Below are 23,494 nucleotides of genomic sequence, written 5' to 3'. Positions count from 1 at the left end.
AACACTGCTTTTCCAAGAGCCAGTCACATAAAGCTAACAATTTTAAGGCAAATTATACCAAATTATATTATACTAAATATCTGTAGTCCCAAATCTTCCTTGATCTCCTCAAATGATAATTTATATCATCAACGCAGGCCAAAGGGCCCTTTTAATTTTAGGAATGAGTCTTGTTAGAATTGCCTTGAGGGTATTTTTTAAAACAGAGGATAGATAGATGGACGGATAGATAGATAGATAGATAGATAGATAGATAGATAGATAGATAGATAGATAGATAGAAAGAATACTTGGATTCCACTCCAACCAATTAAACCAATTTCTTTCTTTCTTTTTTTTTTTTTTTTGAGCTTCCCTTTGATTTCATTATGAAGCCAGGATTACCAACCACTGCTCAAAAGTCAGTATCCATGACAAACAAATTACCAAACAAATGTTTCACACATGATTGGATCAAATAGACTCCTGATTTTCACTTAAACCTTCCAAACAGGTTAAGGTGGCATGAAATGTCCACACCAGTTGAGTAGAGAAATGAGCTCTCAGGCACAGAAGGCCATGTTGTGTACAGGGATTCAGGTCCATCTCTGGCAGAACCTCACTGTAACCTGGTCCCTTTGAGAATGGGACAAGCACACGAAGCATTAGCCTCTAGAACCCTGTGAACATAAAGAAGAAAATAGATTCTGACCCTTACCATGAGATTCCATTTAAAGCAAAGAATCGGGACACTCCCTTGAATTTCAATGCAACTTCCTCACAGATCAAAAGACAGCCTTGAAAATAAATTCTCCAATGGTGTAAGAAAGAAAAGGGGAGATCAGAGATTAAAACTCAGAGGTCCTATCTCTTGGAATGCCTTCCACCTACCCAGAATACCAAACAGGGATCTTTCATAAGGATATACCGCTACAGAAAATCCATTCAATTCCACACTGAGAAGGAGCAGAGCATCCCTGACAGTGGGAGCTGGCCTGGCACTTATGCACAGGCTTCAGTGTTTCCCTATTGAATGGAAAGAATTTCTTAGAACAGCAACACTAAGCAAAGCTCCTCTGTAACGATGATGCATCAGGACAAACACAAGATCATGAAGTTTCAACACAAAAACGTGAACATGGTCCAAACAACAAAATCCCTGTCCTGACTAGTACAGTTTACAATAGCGGCTTTACTGATTACAGCTATAGCTCCAGTCTAGTCTCTCTCTTCCTTCTAGATCAGATGTGAGAATAACTGATCACAGACTAACCCCCTTTCCTGGCAGTGTCCAATCCAGAGCAAAGCCCCACTTCCTCAAACTCTCATTCAAATCGCCTACCACAAGCCCAAATACTCTCATTAGTCATTTCTACACCTTCCACAGTCCCCCATGGTGTGTGTCCTCTTTCATTTCCTTGAGTCATAAACAAATTTTGTTCTTGGTGGTCTCTGCCAGGAAAGCATTGGCAATGTTTTCTTTAGGCAAGAATAAAGGAAATGTAAGCTTGATCCTAGTCGTCAAGGTGTTCAAATGTACTAGGAAGACCTCTAGGAAATGGAACATAATCACAAGATCAAGGCTATGTATGCACATTGGCGGAGAGGTGCCAGACCTCTCTTTAAAATTGTCAAGAAGGTAAGAAATAGCTGTGCTTTGAGAGAGGAACATAATTAGAAGACGGAAAGGCACACAGGCCATGAGAAAATATTCCATACAATTTCCTGATTTAAGGACCTAAAGGTTTCTTTCCTTTCTTGGTTCAACAGTTTCATCAGTTAGAATTTGGCTCAATCACTTTCATGAAGGTAAATAATTTTGGAAGAAGGAAGGCACCTAATATATTCTTTTTTTTTTATTCTTTTTTTTTTTTCTCCGAGCTGCATCTGCAACCTACACCACAGCTCACGGCAACACCGGATCGTTAACCCACTGAGCAAGGCCAGGGATCGAACCCGCAACCTCATGGTTCCTAGTCGGATTGGTTAACCACTGAGCCACAACGTGAACTCCTCCACCTAATATATTCTTTTAAGTTTTCACAAGTTCTTTCTGTGTTTTAAAGGGAGAAATGATGTCCAATCCACTGTTTAGCCAAGTCTTGGAAACACAGTACAAGAATAAAATAATGCCTGTGTTCTAAGACTGTGTTGGATTCATGACACAGAGAATTTAAAAAATAATACATTAAAAGGTCACTGTTGACGTCAGCTGGGGAGGTGCATATAGAGTGTTTGAGGATTATTCAGTTAAATAGGAGAATCTGTCAGTAAATCAGGCCAATAAAATAACCCCACTACTGACTGCAGTTGTAAGACAGTTGTGTTCCTTTTTCTCCCTCTGTATTCCATTTCAGAGATTAATTGGTTTAGATGATCAGTCAAACAATACATCCTTGTGTTTCTAAAACAATCACATCTGCATAGTATTTTATATATTCAGCTACCACTTTATCCTTTCTGCAGTTCAGTGGGGTTTTCTAATTTTTTTTCTTGAACTGTAGAAAAGTCTTTTCTTTTTCTTTCAAACGAAACTTCATGGAAGCTGTAATGTAAAACAGAATGAAGAAAGAGAGCTCTGGTTGAATTAGGGTGGAGGTGGGGAGACCCAGCATCACTCTCCTCACCTCACTTCTGTGCCCTTGAAGATACCTGAGAAATTTCTAGAACTTCAAAGAATATATGCTAACGCGACTGCCCTGCTCAGTCACCTCCTCATCTCATGGCTGCTGCCTGTCAGTGTCTGAAACTTGTGACCTGGCAGAAATGCAGATGGGCAAGAGGTGAACTGAGATTCCTGGTATGCGGCAAGAACATACAATGGCAGAGGCCTGTCACAGGAGCATATGCAGCTGCCTTCAAAACTCCCTCTGTGCCCCCCACTGCCTCCTCCAAGGTATTGCTACAATTCCGCGGGTGCTTCCTAGGTGCTCTTTTTAGGCAGCTCTCAAAAGTCATTAGCCATTATCTCCTCTCCTTGCCCATCACCCAAATCTCTGTCCCCCCTCCCTCAACTCTTCTCTCGCTCTGCAGCCTCAGCTGGGCACCACTGTCCCCTCTACTGGACACCACCCCAATGCAGTCACCCTCACAGCCTGGCTCTGCAACCACTTCAGCTAGCTGTCATCTCTCCTATGCTTTTATGCTATTTCTGTTAAGATGGGACCAAATCATACTGCCTCTATCTGCCATGCCTTACGGAACCTTGAGGGAAACCAGTCTTCAAGAGCTAACTTCAGTTTAGTGTTCCTTTCATCTCTCTGAATACAACTTCTACCAGAAGTCTCTTTGGGTTCAGGAAATTGATCTAAGTGGCAGGTGTCATGTCAATAGAATGCCCCCTTTGCCAAGCTCTCCTCTGTTTGGCCATGCTTGCTCCCTAGGTGTCCATACCTAACCTCATGGTTCTAGATGTCAGGTACACTCTCAAAATTCCTAAAAGTATACCTTAGCCTCAACCATGTCTCTAAATCCAGATTCACTCATCCACCTGCCAGGAGAATATTTACTCTTGGATGTCAAGCTCGTGCCTCAGACTTACATGTTTTCAGATAAATATACATCCTTATCCTGCTCTTCTCTCCAACCTCAGTGTTCTGCATTGCAGTAGATGATATGGCCTTAGCACCCTAATGGAATTTATGGCCTATGGCCCCAAACCAAGAGAAAACATTGGAAGACCACAGGCCAAGAGCTTCCACAAATTCACATGATTTGCTATGGCAATATAACCAGCCAAACTTTATCTCAAGTTTTCTGTTAAATCCTGCAGTAAAGGAGTAGCCTACAGTGACATAGCAACTGTATGCAAATTCCTCCTAAAAGAGTGATGAGAGATTTTGCTACAAATATCCTTCTTTTTTTGTTTTTTGTTTTTGTTTGTTTGTTTGTTTTTTGGTTTGTTTTTGGTGAGGAGGATCTCAAAAGTAATCTCAAAAAAATATATATATATATATATATTTTAATGGAAGTTCACAGGCCAGGGATTGAATTCAAGCTGCAGCTGCAGCCCACAATGCAGCTGTGGCAATGCCAGATCCTTTGACCCACTGTGCCAGGTTAGGAAATCAAATTCATGCCTTCACAGAGACCCAAGCCCCTGCAGTTGGATTCTTAACCCACTGTGCCACAGTGGGAACTCCAAGAGTCATACACTTTAAAGTGTATGTTTTAAAAAGCCAAATGTGGAGAGGACAAGATGTCGGAGGAGTAGGGGGACACGCTCGCCCTCTCCCACAAACACAACAAAAAAAGCACATCTACAGAATAAGTGACTCGCACAGAACAGCAACCAATCGCTGGCAGAGGAACCCAAACTCCAATAAGGGCAAGAAGTTCGTGACATTACTGGGCAGAACGGGAGAAAAGAGGAGAGAGAAGGTGAATCTGAGCGGGACGGGCGCTCCCGAAAGGGAACTGCGGAGGAGAAAGGGATCCCGCACCCTAGAAAGTCACCTACATGGGGGAAAGATCAAATGAACCGGAGGAATCTCCAGATGCAGAGAAGAGTGTAGCAGTAAGTTGGAGTACGGAAAAGCCAATCAAGAACCGAACGGACCATCTGAACCACGGGCACAGTCACCAAAAATTGAGACGTCTGGGTGGGGGCTGGGCACCGAATCCTCGGCTCCAGAGGTTAGTCCCCAGGAAAGGGATAGGGGACGCCTGGGTGGGGGCTGGGCACCGAGACCTCGCCTCCTATGGTTAGTCCCTGAGAAAGGGCCGGGGGATGCCGGGTGGGGGCTGGGCACCGAGCCCTCGGCTTCAGAGGTTAGTCCCCGGGGTTGGGGGGGGGGCGGGGCAGAGCAGAAACTGCTTGGGAGGTCTAGAAACTGTTTGACAGGGCAGAGACTGCCTGGGAGACTAGAAAACAAAGCTGTCCCAGAGGAAGGGAGCAATACTCTAGGGGCGGGGAAGTGGAAAGCCGCATCAGAGGGAACCTGGGAGAAGAGCCTGGTCTGCGCCCGTGCTGGGGAGGGGAGAGAAGAAGGGGTGGGTCCACAGAGAATACCCCCCACGCCACAGCAAGCTTACAGGCCCTCTAGCTAGCTGAAAGCTGTGCTTCCCAGTGCATCCCCTCCCCCCACCCCCGCCACCCCCTACGCTCTCCCAAACCTGGGGCTGCCTGCCATCCAGGAGGGCTGGCCTCAACAATTGCCTGAAGCCTACCACCGCAGGGGCTGTCCCTGCACAGGCCTGCTTGCCCTTTGGAGGGGCTACACTTCCGCAGAGTAGCACCAAACACCACCAGCCCCCGAGAAAAGGCCTGCAGCCCAGAAAAGCTAGAACAAGCCTAGCCAGGCCGTGAATAGATCTGCCTAATTCTTGGATGGTTTTTCTGAGTCGGGCTGCCCCGGGGAGGAGCCTCTTGGATTTCCAACGGCCCTGCTACCCACCCAAGCCCCCAGGGGGTGCCCCACTCCCGCGGAATAGCTGCTCAGCACCACCAACCCCCTGGAAGAGCCCCTGCAGCCCAGAAAAGCTGCAACAAACACAGCCAGACCGTGAAAAGATCCGCCTACAATCTCAGGCCGTCCTTCTGAGTTGGGCTGCCCTAGGGAAGAGCCTCTCAGGTTCTCAGTGACCCAGATAGCTGCTCCAGCCCCCAGGGGGTGCTGCACTCCTGAGGAACAGCTGCCCAACACCGCCAACCCCCTGCAAGAACCCCACAGCCTAAAAACACCAGAGCAAGCTCTGCATGACCAAGTGAAATCTGCTACCATCGTGGTGTGGACCTCCCAGTCCTGTCTGCCCTCAGGAAGTCCTCCTTTGCTTCAAAGAAACACTGTTAGCCCCATCAACACTCCAGAAAAGCCACACTGCCTCAAAAAAGATTGACCAACAACACCAGCCCTCAGGAAATATTCCACAGCAGTGACAAGGCAAACACTGCCCGATAACGGAGAGTACAACTCCCTCAGGAGAAAGAAAACAACAAGCAAGATGAAGAAGCTGAGAAACCACCCCCAGTCAAACCAACAAGAGAACTCACCTAAAACAATCAACAATGAAACAGATCTCTGCAGTCTGACAGACCTGGAGTTCAAAAGAGAAATAGTGAAAATACTGAAGGAATTAAGAGAAGATATGAACAGTAATGCAGATACCCTCAGAAAGGAACTAGAAAATATAAGGAGGAGCCAAGAAAAACTAGAACATTCATTTGCAGAGATGCAAACGGAACTAAGAGCAGTAAAAACCAGAATGAATAATGCAGAAGAACGAATCAGTGATATGGAAGATAGAATAATGGAAATCACTCAATCCGGTCAACAGAGAGAAAACCGAATCAAAAAACTGGAAAGCAATATAAGAGACCTATGGGATAATATAAAGCGGGCCAATCTACGCATAATAGGAATTCCAAAAGGAGTAGAAAAAGATAAGGGGATGGAAAATATATTTGAAGAAATTATCAATGGAAACTTCCCAAATCTAAAGGATACTGGGTTCAAGATACAAGAAGCACAGAGGGCCCCAAACAAACTGAACCCAAATAGACCCACACCAAGACACATCATAATAAAAATGGCAAAAGTTAGTGATAAAGAGAGGATCCTAAAGGCAGCAAGAGAAAAACAGAATGTTACCTACAAGGGAACCCCCATAAGAATATCAGCTGATTTCTCTACAGAAACACTACAGGCCAGGAGGGAATGGCAAGAGATATTTAAAGTGCTAAAAGGAAAAAGTATGCAACCTAGAATACTCTATCCAGCAAGAATATCATTTAAAATAGAAGGGGAAATAAAAATTTTTTCCAATAAACAAAAACTTAAAGAATACAGCAACACAAAACCCAGGTTAAAGGAAATATTGAAAGGGCTCCTCTAAACCAAAAAGAAAGGAAAGAAAGGGAAGAAAAAAGAAAAGAAAGAAAAGAAAAAAAAAAAGAAGAAGAGGAAGAACTAGGACTGAGGAAACCGCAATCAGAGAGCAGTCACTCAAATAAGCCAGCATAACGATTTAATTATGAGCATGCTTCAAACAAAATAAAATTAAAAAGAAAAAAATAAAAAAGAGTTACCAAAACCATAAAATGTGGGCAAGGGATGTTAGGAAGTAAATAACCCTTTTTGTTTGTTTGTTTGTATGTTTCTCTTCTTAATTTTAATATAGTAATGAAGTGTTTGAACTTACAGGACCATTAGGCTAAAACACACAATTATGGGAAGGGGTTAGCATACTTAAAAAACAGGGCAACCACAAGCCAAAACCAAATATTGCATTTGCAAAAAATGGAAAAAAAAATACACTCAAGCAGATAATAACAGGAGACCATCCAACCAAAAAAAAAAAAAGAAAGGAAGACTGGAGAACCATAGAATCAACTGGAACACGAGGTTCAAATGGCAATAAATAATCATCTATCAATTATCACCTTAAATGTCAATGGACTGAATGCCCCAATCAAAAGACACAGAGTGGCTGAGTGGATAAAAAGGCAAAAACCTTCAATATGCTGCCTACAAGAAACTCACCTGAGGACAAAAGATACATATAGATTGAAAGTGAAAGGGTGGGGAAAAATATGTCACACCAATAAACAAGACAGAAAAGCAGGAGTCGCAACACTCATATCAGACAAAATAGACTTTAAAACAAAAGACATAAAGAAAGACAAAGAAGGACACTACTTAATGATTAAGGGATCCATCCAAGGAGAGGATGTTACTATCGTCAACATATATGCCCCAAATATAGGAGCATCCAGATACATACAACAAATATTAACAGGCATAAAGGGAGATATTGATGAGAATACAATCATAGTAGGAGACCTTAATACCCCCCTCACATCAATGGACAGATCCTCTAGACAGAAAACCAATAAAGCAACAGAGATCCTAAAGGAAACAATAGAAAAGTTAGACTTCATTGATATCTTCAGGACACTACATCCAAAAAAAGCAGAATACACATTCTTCTCAAATGCTCATGGAACATTCTCAAGAATCGACCACATATTGGGACACAAAGCTAATCTCAATAAATTTAGGAGCATAGAAGTTATCTCAAGTATCTTCTCTGACCACAATGCCATGAAATTAGAAACCAACCATGGGAAAAGGAAAGAGAAAAAACCTACTACATGGAGACTAAACAACATGCTACTAAAAAACCAATGGGTCAATGAGGAAATCAAGAAGGAAATTAAAAACTACCTTGTGAAAATAAAAAAAAATTGAATGCTGTCAGGGTAAAAAAAAAAAAAACTACCTTGAAACAAATGATAATGAAGACACAACATCTCAAAATGTATGGGATGCTGCAAAAGCAGTGCTCAGAGGGAAATTTATAGCAATACAGGCCTTTCTCAAAAAAGAAGAAAGATCCCAAATGGACAACTTAACCCTCCACCTAAATGAATTAGAAAAAGAAGAACAAAAAAGTCCTAAAGTCAGCAGAAGGAAGGAAATTATAAAGATCAAAGAAGAAATCAATAAAATAGAGACTCAAAAAACAATAGAGAAAATTAATAAAACCAAGAGCTGGTTCTTTGAAAAGGTGAACAAATTTGACAAACCCCTGGCCAGACTCACTAAAAAGAGGAGAGAAAGAACCCAAATAACCAAAATTATAAATGAAAAAGGAGAAATCACAACGGATACAGCAGAAATACAAAAAGCCATAAGAGAATACTATGAACAACTATATGGCAACAAGTTTGACAATCTGGAAGAAATGGACAATTTTCTAGAATCTTTCAGCCTGCCAAAACTGAATCAAGTAGAAACAGACCAACTGAACAGACCAATCACTAGAAATGAAATTGAAGAAGTCATAAAATCACTCCCTACAAATAAAAGTCCAGGACCAGATGGCTTCACAGGTGAATTTTATCAAACATATAAAGAGGAATTGGTGCCCATCCTCCTTAAACTCTTTCAAAAGGTTGAAGAAGAAGGAATACTCCCAAAGACATTCTAGGATGCCACCATCACTCTCATTCCAAAACCAGAAAGAGACACCACCAAAAAAGAAAACTATCGGCCAATATCATTGATGAATATAGATGCAAAAATTCTCAACAAAATCTTAGCCAACCGAATCCAACAACATACCAAAAAAATTATACACCATGACCAGGTGTCATGGTCATCCCAGGTTCATCCCAGGTTCCCAAGGATGGTTCAACATACGCAAATCAATCAGCATCATACACCACATTAACAAAAAAAAAGTCAAAAATCATATGATCATCTCAATAGACACAGAAAAAGCATTTGACAAAGTCCAACATCCATCATGATCAAGACCCTCGCCAAAGTGGGTATAGAGGGAACATTCCTGAATATAATCAAAGCCATTTATGAGAAACCCACAGCAAATATAAGACTCAATGGGGAAAAACTGAAAGCCTTTTCACTCAAATCTGGAACAAGACAGGGATGCCCACTCTCACCACTGCTCTTCAACATAGTTTTGGAAGTCCTAGCCACAGCAATTAGACAAACAAAAGAAATAAAAGGCATCCATATAGGAAGAGAAGAGATCAAACTGTCACTATATGCAGATGACATGATACTATACATAGAAAACCCTAAGGACTCAACCCCAAAACTACTTGAACTGATCAACAAATTCAGCAAAGTATCAGGATATAAGATTAACATTCAGAAGTCAGTTGCATTTCTGTATACCAGCAATGAAATATTAGAAAAGGAATACAAAAACACAATACCTTTTAAAATTGCACCTCACAAAATCAAATACCTCGGAATACACCTGACCAAGGAGGTAAAGGACCTATATGCTGAGAACTATAAAACTTTAATCAAAGAAATCAAAGAAGATGTAAAGAAATGGAAAGATATTCCATGTTCCTGGATTGGGAAAATCAATATTGTAAAAATGGCCATACTACCCAAAGCAATCTACAGATTCAATGCAATCCCTATCAAATTACCCATGACATTTTTCACAGAACTAGAACAAACAAGCCAAACATTTATATGGAACAACAAAAGACCCAGAATCGCCAAAGCAATCCTGAGAAACAAAAACCAAGCAGGAGGCATAACTCTCCCAGACTTCAAGAAATACTACAAAGCCACAGTCATCAAAACAGTGTGGTACTGGTATCAAAACAGACAGACAGACCAATGGAACAGAGTAGAGAATCCGGAAATAAACCCTGATACCTATGGTCAATTAATCTTTGACAAGGAAGGCAAGAACATCAAATGGGAAAAAGAAAGTCTATTCAGCAAGCATTGCTGGGAAAGCTGGACAGCTGCATGCAAAGCAATGAAACTAGAACACACCCTCACACCATGCACAAAAAAATACACTCAAAATGGCTGAAAGACTTAAATATACGACAGGACACCATCAAACTCCTAGAAGAAAACATAGGCAAAACACTCTCTGACATCAATATCATGAATATTTTCTCAGGTCAGTTTCCCAAAGCAATAGAAATCAGAGCAAAAATAAACCCATGGGACCTCATCAAACTGAAAAGCTTTTGCACAGCAAAGGAAACCCAAAAGAAAACAAAAAGACAACTTACAGAATGGGAGAAAATAGTTTTCAAATGATGCAACCGACAAGGGCTTAATCTCTAGAATATATAAACAACTTATACAACCCAACAGCAAAAAAGCCAATCAATCAATGGAAAAATGGGCAAAAGACCTGAATAGACATTTCTCCAAAGAAGATATACAGATGGCCAGCAACCACATGAAAAAATGCTCAACATCGCTGGTTATAAGAGAAATGCAAATCAAAACTACCATGAGATATCACCTCACACCAGTCAGAATGGCCATCATTAATAAATCCACAAATAACAAGTGCTGGAGGGGCTGTGGAGAAAAGGGAACCCTCCTACACTGTTGGTGGGAATGTAAACTGGTACAGCCACTATGGAGAACAGTTTGGAGATACCTTAGAAATCTATACATAGAACTTCCATATGACCCTGCAATCCCACTCTTGGGCATCTATCTGGACAAAACTCTACTTAAAAGAGACACGTGCACCCGCATGTTCATTGCAGCACTATTCACAATATCCAAGACATGGAAACAACCCAAATGTCCATCGACAGATGATTGGATTCGGAAGAAGTGGTATATATACACAATGAAATACTACTCAGCCATAAAAAAGAATGACATAATGCCATTTGCGGCAACATGGATGGAACTAGAGAATCTCATACTGAGTGAAATGAGCCAGAAAGACAAAGACAAATACCATATGATATCACTTATAACTGGAATCTAATATCCAGCACAAATGAACATCTCCTCAGAAAAGAAAATCATGGACTTGGAGAAGAGACTTGTGGCTGCCTGATGGGAGGGGGAGGGAGTGGGAGAGATAGGGAGCTTGGGCTTATCAGACACAACTTAGAATAGATTTACAAGGAGATCCTGCTGAGTAGCATTGAGAACTTTGTCTAGATACTCATGTTGCAACAGAACAAAGGGTGGGGGAAAAAATGTAATTGTAATGTATACATGTAAGGATAACCTGACCCCCTTGCTGTACAGTGGGAAAATTAAAAAAAAATTATAAAAAAAAAAAGCCAAATGTGTTCCAGTTGTGGCTCAGCTGTAACAAATCTGACAAGAATCCATGAGGACAATGGCCTTGCTCAGTGGGTTAAGGATCCAGCATTGCTGTGAGTTGTGGTGTAGGCTGCAGATGTGGCTAAGATCCTACATTGCTGTGACTGTGGCTGTGGCTGTGGCCAGCAGCTACAGCTCCAATTTGACCCCTAACCTGAGAACCTCCATATGCCGTGGGTGTGGCCCTAAAAATTCCGAAAAACTAAAAGGAAGTCTCCTCCTTCTCTAACAATGATTTTTCTGGCAACTCTCAAAAGCAAATGTGGAATTTACTTCAAAACATTTGGTCCAGGGATGGGATTAAGATGGCGGAATACAAGGACTGGAGCTCAACCTCTCTCCTAAAAACAACAAAATTCACAGCTAAAGACTGAGCAATCTCCACCCAAATGGACTGGAAACCTTAAAAAAGATACCCTACTCCAGAAGAAAAAGAGGAGGCCACATCAAGAGGTAGGAGGGGCAATTTCACAATATAAACAACCCCATACTTCCCAGATGGGAAGCTCCATGGACTGAAAACTAACTGGTTTGCAGAGACTCACCTACAGGAGTGAGAGTTCTGAGCCCCACATCAAACCCTCAGATGCGGGGATCTGGCCCTGGGAGAAAGAGCCCCTGGAGCATCTGGCATTGAAGACCAGTGGCATTGAAGGCCAGTGGGGCTTGTAAGCAGGAGCTCCACAGGACTGGGGGAAATGGAGACCCCAGGGCAAAGCGAGGTCTCCATAGGAATCTGGGTCAAACCTGACTGCAGTTCTTGGAGGACATCCTGAGAAAACAGGGGTGAATGTGGCTTGTTGTGAGGGAAAGACATTGAAAGCAAAGCTCTTGGGAATATTCAGAGCTGCCTTTCTCTGGAGGTGGCCATTTTGGGAAAATCTGGCCCCACCCATCAGTCAGCACTGAGAAGCCCCAGGGCAAACAACAATCCAGGTGGGATCACAGCCCCACCCCTCAGTAAACAGGTTACCTAAAGACCCCTCAGGCACACAGCTGCCTCTAATCCCATCCAGAGACTAAGCCCCACCCACCAGAGGGATTAGAATCGGCTCCACCTACCAGTGGGCAGACATCAGCCCCTCCCATCAGGAAGACTACAGCAAGCCCCCATACCCGACTTCAGCCACAAGGGGGGCAGACACCAGAAGTAAGAGAGGCTACAACTCTATTATCTGTAAAAAGTCACCACACCAAAAACCTGTAAAAACAAAAAGACAGAGAACTATAACTCAGATGAGGGAGAAAGGAAGAATCCCAGAAAAACAGCTAAGTGATGAGGAGATTCTCAGCCTCCAGGAAAAAGACATTATACTGTTGATGTTGAAGATGAAGCAAGACATTGGAAATAAACTGCAGGCAAAGATGAAAAACTTACAGGAAACACTGGCCAAAGACATACAAGATATAAAACTTAAACAAGAAGAGATGCAAAATACAATAACTGAAATAAAAAACTCACTAGAAGCAGCTAACAGCAGAATACAGGAGGCAGAAGAACGAATGAGGGAGGTGGAAGACAGATTAGTGGAAATTACGGGTGCAGAATGGAAAAGAGAAAAAAAGATTGAAAACAATTGAAGAGAGTCTCAGGGAACTCTGGGACAATGTTAAACGCACCAACATTCGTATTATAGGGGTGCCAGAAGAAGAAGAGAGAGAGAAGGAGACAGAAAAAATATTCCGAGAGATAATAGCCAAAAACTTCCCTAATGTGGGAAAGGAACCACTCACTCAAATCCAGGAAGCACAACGAGTACCATATAAAATAAACCCAAGGAGGAATACACCAAGACACATATTAATCAAACTAACCAAAATTAAAGACAGAGAAAATCTTGAAAGCAGCTAGGGAAAAGAAACAAGTAACATACAAGGGAACCCCAATAAGGTTATCAGCAGATTTTTCAGCAGAAACTCTGCAGGCCAGAAGGGAGTGGCATGATATACTTAACGTGATGAAAAGAAAAACCCTCCAACCAAGATTACTCTACCCAACAAGGCTCTCATTCAGATTTGAAAGAGAAATCAAAACCTTCACAGATAAGCAAAAGTTGAGAGAATTCAGCAATACTAAACCAGCCTTACAACAAATACTAAAGGATCTTCTCTAGGCAGAAAAGACAAGACAGCAACAGGAAACAAAAATTCCACAAATGACAAGGCTCACCATATAGAGTAAAGGTATATATACAGTAAAGATACAAAATCATCCATGCACAATTATACCACTAAAATCAGAAATCATGAGAAGATGTGGGTACAAATGCAGGACACTGGAGATGAACTTGCAATTAAGAGAACAACAACTTGAAACAATCTCATATACATATAGACCCTTATATCAAAACTTCAGAATAACTGCAAACCAAAAATACAATTGATACACAAACAAGGAATCTCTGGAGAAGAAATATATCTCATAGTAAATAAGTGCATAATCTACCATAAAGGGGGTCATTTGACATCATTCTTGGAAAGCTGAAGTCTTCTTACATCTGATTCTGATTTCCTATCAAAGAATTTATGATAATTATAATTAAATAATTCAACTGTACAATTAAATAATACAGTTCTACAATTGTATTATTAATAACCATTTCTCTCCATTGTACAATGTAAGGTCTATAATATCTTGTTTATCACATCACCTAGAATGGTGTAATGCCTATATTGAAGAATCAATAAGATGTAACAAACTGTGAGGACATATTTATATAATTATACTGTTTTTTAACCAATTTATGAATTTTATATTTTACTTATTTTCAGAGGGTATATTATTTTTGTTATTCTTACCAGTTAAGTTATTCTTTTTATTAGGCTATATAAAATATTTAATGGTATATAAGGCTTTCTTTATAAATTTTAGTTGCATAATATAAAAATTTTAATATAATGCTAATTTTTAAAGAAAAATTGAAATGTAATATATAAAACTAAATAGTAAGGTGAAAGCCATACAAAATGGGATAAAGTATAGAATAAATTTCCTATTTGTCTCAGCATATTTTCCATTCCACTTCTCCAGAGGGAGTCACTTAATTTGTTTCTTAAGATCCATGATATAATAATCTGTGTGAATGTAATTGTGTTTAAATGTATGTATTTTATTATGTAAAAAATGAAAATAAAATTTCTGAATTAAAATAAAAAGAAAGTAGTAATTAAAAAAAAAAAAGTTTGGTCCACTGACACCAAAAATAAATAAATAAATAAAAACATACAATAATGTTCTAAAACACAGGTGTCTTCATCAGCACCATTTCAAGCCTAGGATGATCATTTTGGCTACATCAGCAATAGCAGCAAATATCATTTACAGACAAAAAAAAAAACCTGAGGCCTAAACATGTTCAATGTCTTCTCCAAACCTGAACAGCCAGTGAGAGGCAGAAGTTGCCTTTGCTCTCAGGCCTGGTGACCCAGTGACATGGCTCTGGGCCACCCTGTAGCTCTGTCACCTACTCAAGCCCTATTTTCCTCAGTTCCCCTTTGGGTTGGGGCCACTTTGACTTTCACTTATTTAATCAGCTTTTACTTCTCAATCCCTTTGAGGAAACTAGAGACAATCACTATTTCTCCTGTATTGTTTTATTATATTTATAATCCCCTTACAAGAATTTGGTCGGTTATAAGAAGTTGGCAAGTTGCAATGAAATAAAGCCCAGATGGATCCTATGAAACACATATACTTCAAGTTATTTGTTCTTCTACAAATAATAAAGGCTTAACAGTATACACTGGTTTAAAGAACTTAAAGTCATGCCAAACTGAGACATTGTCTCTGCCAATTCCTTTGGAAATTTCTATTCAAAAATAGGAAGAACATAGAGCCTCTCCTTACTCATGGTGCAGGGGCATTTCTGGGGATAGGTTTGTGACTCAGTGGTGGCCTGACTTACATTTCCATCTGAAGGCATCAAGGAGCATTCAATAAAAGACAGCATAAACCACTTTATTTCAGCCAAGTGGGTGAGTGAGGAAATAGTTGAATTACATCAAATTGCTAGTTGGTTGTTTGGTTTGTTTGTTTTTGTTTTTTTTTTTCACTGAATTCAACCATCTATGGCTTCTGCTTCTCTAAATCTGTTCTTGTGCATAGTCATAGCCATATTTAGGAATCAAATCCATTTTTCATCTTGAGGCTCTTGATTCCTGATTCATCACAGTCCACACACCCTGGCAGGCATCCACTTACACATACAGGCCATGCTGCAAATGTTGCTTAGTAAATTAGATGTCTGGAGTGCCAAATTCATTTTCCCCATACAAATCGTGTCACAGATGGTAGTTGGTTATCCAGTCCAGACAGCAAATGACTACGTATACACCATACAGGTGAATGATGATACTGAAGAGCCTTAGAGATGCTAAGCCTGCTTAGAGACACTAAAGGTATGCTCTTCTAAGAGCCTGGTGTGAAGGCTCTTCCACTTCCTGGGCCATCGCTCTGGGGCACCAGAGGGAGCTTTAAAGATGGAGCTAGGCAGTTCCTCTGGGGTTCTGAACCAGGCAGTGCACAGTGGCAGCTTGTCCAGAGGGCCCAGACTCCCACAGCAGCGATGCTCACACCAGAGTGTGGCAGGAAGAGCGTGATGGAGGCAGAGATGCTTCAACGCATGGCTGTTCATTCAAGCAGCTGCTCATCACACTAATGACTGCAAGGGAGCTACCACCTCAATTCAAGTCAGGATCCTGTTCCCAAGGAGGAGGAGGAGGGGATGCTGGATATTCACAGGCAACCAGCAGTCTCTGAGCCCACACATGTCATTCCAACTAATCACAAACAGATTAACTCAACTCTCGATGTTATTCAGAGGGCAACTAAAATCCTGAAAAAGAAAAGTTAACATAAACTTTCGCTCCTGGAAGCATATAGCTTCAAGAATAAAGAAACATCAACATCTGGTGAACTTCCAAAGCATTACAGAGGTTTCCTTTTAATAGCAGTCAGAATGCCAACCAGGATGTATATATTTTCGCCATCTCTTGCACAGGACCTCCACTTCCACTTTTCACTGACCTGTTTAAGATTCCATTTTTCCTCTACTCTGATTTCAAATTATTAAAAACAAATGAAAAGAACTAGGCTATGCCCAACTTGCAAGTGTTTTCCACTGGAAAACTCTCCATGTTCTCTCAGGAAGCCACAAGCAAACCAGATCTGACAGCTGACCTTGAGAGAATTGTTTCCCTTCTTTTGAGGTGGGAGGGAGGAGGGGAAGGATGACTTATGATAAAATGGGAGCATTTAATTTTAAATTTTCCCAGGGTATTCTCTATGGCCGAGGTTTCACTATTAGTCTCTTCTACCACTGCTGGGAGGAGAGGGAGTCAAGAATAATGGGTTTCTGGCTTGGGTGCTCGGGCGGATAGAGGAGTAAATGAAAATGAGTTCAATATTAGACATATTTAGTTCATTGTACCTATGGGATATGCACATAGTTAAGCAAAATGAAATGAATGCCCCGCACTCCAAAGATAACATCTAGCAGGAGTTACTTTGAAAGTCATAGAATGTCAAAGTTAAAGTCTGGGGCAGCTGTGGGATTATCCAGGAAAAGAGAAAAAGGGACAGAGGACAGAGCTGAGGGAACACTATTGTTTAGAGCAGTGCTTCTCAAACTTGAAGTGCAAGGGGGTCACATGGGGGTCCTGTCAGAAGGCAGATTCTGGGAGTTCCCGCCGTGGCTCAGTGATTAATGAATCCGACTAAGAACCATGAGGTTGCAGGTTGGATCCCTGGCCTTGCTCAGTGGGTTAAGGATCCAGCATTGCCTTGAGCTGTAGATCGCAGATGAGGCTCGGATCCTGCATTGCTGTGGCTGTGGTGTAGGCTGACAGCTACAGCTCTGACTAGACCCCTAGCCTGGGAACCTCCATATGCCGCAGAAGCAGCCCTAGAAAAGGCAAAAAGACAAAAAAAAAAAAATGAAGGCAGATTTTGACTCAGGAGGTCTGGGATGCAACCTGAATTCTGCATTTCTAATTAGAACTCCTAAGAGTTGTTGCTGCTGCTTGACCTCAGATCACACGGAGATTTGGAAGGGTTTTGTGGATGGTAAACACAAAAGAACGTACACACACACACAAAAAATGGACCTGAAGGAGAATTAGAAGGGGAAGGGAAAAAACCTCAAGGACTTGGACTGTGGAAGCTGAAGGAAGAGAGAGTTTCAATAAGGATGTGCTCTTACGCTGCAGAGATCAAGATGAAAGAGAATAGGGTGGGTGGGTGGGTATTTGGCAATGGAGAGGCCCTGTAATGACCTTGGTAAAGCAACTTAAAAACCCAAAGACAGACGTCAGTGGGCTGAAGAATTAAGGAAGTGTATAGATAGGGACCATGATCTTTATATGCCTTGGAGAAGAAAAATACCAGCAGTGGTCTGAGCATCACCTTGGAGATTCCTGAAGGAGCAGTAACTGTTCCGTTGGTGAGGTACCATGTGGTGCTTTGTGATGGTCATTATTAAGGGCCTCTGTCCTTTGACCAAGTGGGTTTAAAGGTAGCAAATCATTTGTCTGTCATGAGGACTTCCCACGTTTCTAGGTGGAGGCATAAAACATAAGAATTACAACAGATCTATTCAGGTGGAGCCTGTGGGTCATACTCATAAAATTCAAACTAACTGGGAGTTCCCTTTATGGCTCAGCAGTTAAAGCACCCGACTAGGATCCATGAGGAGGCGGGTTCGATCCCTGGCCTTGCTCAATGGGTTAAGGATCAGGCATTGCTGTGAGCTATGGTGTAGGCTGGCAGCTACAGCTCTGATTCAACCCCTAGCCTAGGAGCTTCCATCACATGCCATGAGTGCAGCCTTAAAGACCAAAAAAAAAAAAAAAAAAAAAATTCTATCTAAACTATACATGTGAAAAATGGAGGAAATGTGAAAATGACAACAGTCACATTGTTATCGTGGGGCTGCCAAGTAACTTCCAAAATTTTCTCAACTAAAAGAAAATAATCCATCCATGAATTTTCTTCATTTTTAAAATAATTAACAAATATTTTGGATATATAATAAAAATCACATGCACAAAAAAACCCCTAAGACCCTTACTTGCTTCTTGGCTTCTTGATACAACACACAGGACAAAATTTCCTCTCCTTTCCCAAATACCCTTGGGAGGAATACGATGCAAATCACATCCTGTGATGATATATATGGGCTCATTTATTTCAGATAGTATTAGTTCCTTCCTATGCCTAGTCATTGCCAAGAAAATAAAGTTAAAGATTCTATTTGTAAAAGAATGAGTGTTATTTGACAAATATAGATAGCTCACATTACAATTTATTCTTGGAGTCCTTCCCTTCCTCATCCATTCATTAATGCATAATGCATTTCTGATTTTTTTTCTCACTCAAAAACCATATTTGGAAATCAATTAATGAACTGAACAAATCTGCAAAATTGTTTTTAAGGGCATAAGAAAAACCCTTTGGGTACCATTAACACCAGAACTTTTTCTATTCCAACACAATGGCACAAATGTTTCTTTCTATATTATATCTGGAGGTAGATTATTTAAGCAATTTTCTTAGTAACTGGCAAATGGTCCTCGTGAATTCGTTTATTTAATAAAGGGCAGCTCAATGCAGGCCACTGCATATTGCTGTCTACTTTGTTCTGTTAAAACCAAAAGCTTGAAGAGAAATAGAGTTCATGAGAGTCTAAAAATCTTCAAGAAATTAAGTCTAGCTGGCTCAGAGTGCCTTCTACAGCGAAGCGAGAGAAACACACAGCAGGGCTGTCTGTGGCATGTGAAAAACAGTTAACATGTGTCCCAGCTACAGATGCGTCATCATTTCATAAAGTACAACTAAACACATGAAAAGGTCAAAACAAAAAATTTCTGCTTTTATATGGCTCTGACCTAAATTTCTGCCTGGAAAACTGCATAGAAGATATTCTACTTCTCACTTTCTATAATGTATAGAAAATCGCTATCAGTGAAAATTGAAAGGGGAAAAAAAAGGGGGGGGATTACAAAGCAGAGCAATAAATTAGCTGTGAAAGAGAGAATGTGTCTCACCTTACCCTTTCCCAAAACAAGCAACATCACTTCTTGAATCCTTGTCAGGTGCCGAGTGGGAAATCAGGTAATACCAGCTTTTATCATTGCAAGGAATTACGAACTTCAATGCATCCTGCCTCCCTTTCCCTTCCTTTCACTCGGCTTCCACTGGTCCCTCTCACACGCTCCCTCTTCTCCGGTTCCAGACGGCCCTGTGGCAGGGTCTTAGGTTATTCTTCTCCCAACTTCCTTGCTCTTTCACAAAGCTTACAGTCAAAACCCCTCTTTCTCTGCCACGTGCTTTATCATACATGACAGTTCCCGGCATCTTTATGTCCCTGCTTATCCCTATATAAGAAGGGAGCTTCAAACTACATATAAGGAGTGTATCCCAGTGAGTTTCAGATGTATGTTGCATGTCTGTGAACTGGTAAGAAGGTCTGCCTACCGTCTATGCACCTGAGCACCTGAGAAGCCTCCTGCTCTAAGAGAGGAGTGTGACGTATGCCAATGATTTAGGTGTTCAGGGGGAGAGAGTTTAGCTCTAACATGGTGATTACGTACAACCCAACTCCCTATAGGCCTGTCTGAAGTCTGGTGTATGGTAGCACTCAAAATAAGAAATGAAAATTCTCCTTTTCCAAGCGTTCTGTCGGGGCACAAACAGCCGTGATTTTGTGTCTATCCAACAGAGAATGACAGTCAGAAAGGTGAAAGGTCGTCTTGACACATCTGTCACAACAGAACACCACCCCCTGCAGCACCTAGGATCTCCAGGGGTTGAGCAAAGGTAGATCCCTATAAAAGACAGCTCCTGCCATACCCAGTTTAATGGCCATTGGTGAGTATAGAGACACCCAGGAAGAAGATATTGGAGTGGAAAGAGGATAAAAGTCAAGGAGGCCTCATGGAAACTGAATACAACATATACAGTTCCCCTGGGGGACTCCCAGCAATAGCTGAGAAGGTGGAGTCTACTTCACAGAGGTCTAAAGTCAAGGGAAGAAAAGCCAGTAACACAGGTTTTCCTTCTCATAGGATTGATTTTCACCCTGTGTAATTCATATATTTTGGAACCAAAATTCTCTTGGTTACTGAAAATAGGAATAAATTTCATTATACTTGGATTTTAATTAAGGCAAAGTTGCAGTTCCAGAAAATTTTTTATGTGCTGGTTTCCATACACAGCAAACTAAAAGGGGACGGTGGCAAAATTATCGGAAGAGAATATTATTTCAAGTGATAAGCACAGATCAGTTTTTTTAAATGGAAGTTCATTTCACTTTAGAGAAATACGCTCAAGTTGAGTTTGTGTCTCAGTGGTTATAAATCTATGTTATTTATCTGATCAATATCTACTGGATCTTCCTGACTGAAATTCTCATCAGCACCCAAAAGTTCATAGTGTTTTCAGCATGGAACTTTCCATGAAGATTTAGAGCCCTTCGCCTTTGAATATTCGTGATCTCAATCCCATCTGAAATGAGGAAGTGTGGCAACATAAATACTATATATGCAATTCTGATCTCTGCAGAAACAATAATCTGTTTTATTTTGTCTTGAAAATACTAATATTTTACTAAAATATGCCAATTTATTTGTTAGAAGAAAATATAGATTCATCACTGAGGAAAAAAATCTGAAAAAAACTGTACCCCTATTTGCCACAGAGCCACATAGATATGGAGAAGAACACAGGTACCAGTAAATCTTAAAGACTATTTTCACTGGACCCCCTTATGTTTACAAACAAGAAATGGGCTTTTGGGGACCCAGTGGCAAATCCAGTACAAGAATGTTATCCTCTTAAGGCTGAGCCTGGTGCTTTTCCCACACTGCCAAAAAACTGAGTCAGTCCCTGGGTTCCTCCAACATCAGTTTCTAGAATGAGGCTGTACATGTTTTTTCCCAAGCTCAGAGAAGAAACCAGGTACCCATCTCTGTTTCACTCTCCTGCCCCATTGTAAGCATTGCCTTAAGGCACATTCTCTTCTTAGCTATGGAGTTGACATTAGGGACAATTCTCTTCAAAAATTTAGGAAAGTGAAGCAAATACGACAGCCTATGATGAGAAGCAGGCATTCACTCTTTCCCATCGTTCCCGTCCACATTAGAGGTTTTATCTCAAACACTTCTTAAGACGAAGGATATTTGACTCACGAAACCTGGAAGAATATTGAACAGCATTTGGACATTGTGACCTCCTGCCATATTCCATTCTGTTCACAGTAATTGACTAAAGCTGACACCTATCATTGAATAAAGAATTGTATGTAGGTTTCTGACCTCTTCCTCCACTTGGATAAATGGACCTATTCAAATGCACTCCAATATACGAGTGCATGGGTAAGCAAATATCTAGACAGACCTAAAGATATGTATTAAGTAGGAAAGGGTTTCAATACATTAACAGTGAGGAGTGAAGAGCAATCATTATACTTGCTGCCAAATTTCTAGGAAATTGACTAAGCACCTGATTCCATAACCTTTAGCTGTGAAGAAGGAAAATGGAGCAGCAAAACATAAAGCTGCATATAACATGATAGCCATGAAAGAAGAGCCAAAGAGAAGACTAGGGATGAATTACAGCAAGCCTGTCTCACTGTATCTGGTTGAGTAAGTGCTGGAATGGGAAATCCCATATCAAGTTCCATGTTCCACTGGGTTGTGTCACATAGAGTGCCAGGAGCACTTACAGACTTAAGAAAATTTCCACTGGCTTTCTTTTCATTCCACAACGGAAGGGAAAGAAGATACTGTCAGAAAGTGCCTGGGCAGCTCTGAGTTTGTGTGAGGATATAAGAGGTTCATTAGGCTATTTATTACTGTGTGAACCTCCCACCAAGACCAGTTTCACAGGTGGTATTCCTAAAACCAAGCAAGCACTGAGGCTGGCTGACATTCCAAGCTCACTCCTCATTCAAGTAGCTACTACAACCTTCAGCATTGTCTGCAGACCACAGTTAGATTTTGTAATACCCAGAGATTACCAAGCTATTTGCACAACTTCTAATTTTCAACATTTTTCCACTTCCCTCCCCAAATTTAAATAGGTCAATGCTATTTTTATTCCTCCTCTAGTTTATTTGGTTCTGAAAACTGGGGCTTAAAATCATTTCCTCATTAATGGGAAAGAAAATTTAAAAAAAAAAGAAGGCACTCTCAGATGAATATTTCATAGTCAGATTCCATCCAGTAGAGTTATAAGAGGTCCACAAGGCAGGGCACTTTTAAGCATCATTTGAAGGATCCAGAGATGCATGATTTATAATGTCTGTGATCTGTGAATCACAGCCATGACCTGGCAGAGACATCAAGATGACACTTTTAGTGGGGTGTTTCAGGAAAGCCCTGAACAAATAGGAGAAGGACTATCTGTCTGAAGTTCACAGCTGAGAGAGTAATGGAAGGGACATTCAGAGGTCAGACAAAGGAGGTGACCAGGGAAATTCAGTGGACTATATAGGTCCTCACTGTCACAGCCTCCCCATCCATCACCTCTTTACCTTTGGTTTTTGGCCGCTTCTCTAACACAGCCTGGCTTGTCAACAGCTAGTGGAGGTTACCTCAAGGACACACAGAGACACTGATGCGTGGAAGTCATGGCAGCAGCAAACCCAGGTTAGGTTTCAGTCAAGCCATTTAAGTCTCAATGGAAAGATTTTTTTTTTCCCCTCCTGCTCAATAACACATTCATACCAACTGAACAGGAAGCAGACAAGTTCAGTACAAGTTCAGCTTCCACCCCACCTCTTCCCTGTGCCTGGGTTTAAGACAGGCTGCAGGACCTAAACTTAGTTTCACATTACACCCACACATACTTTGGCTCCATTGTAAAGGGAGGTCAGCAGACAGCCTATAAAACATGAAACACAAATCAGAGTTCTTATGGATGCATTTCCAGG

This window comes from Phacochoerus africanus, chromosome 2 (assembly GCF_016906955.1).
Source record: "Phacochoerus africanus isolate WHEZ1 chromosome 2, ROS_Pafr_v1, whole genome shotgun sequence".
Taxonomy (NCBI): domain Eukaryota; kingdom Metazoa; phylum Chordata; class Mammalia; order Artiodactyla; family Suidae; genus Phacochoerus; species Phacochoerus africanus.
Note: the sequence above shows the minus strand (reverse complement) of the source record.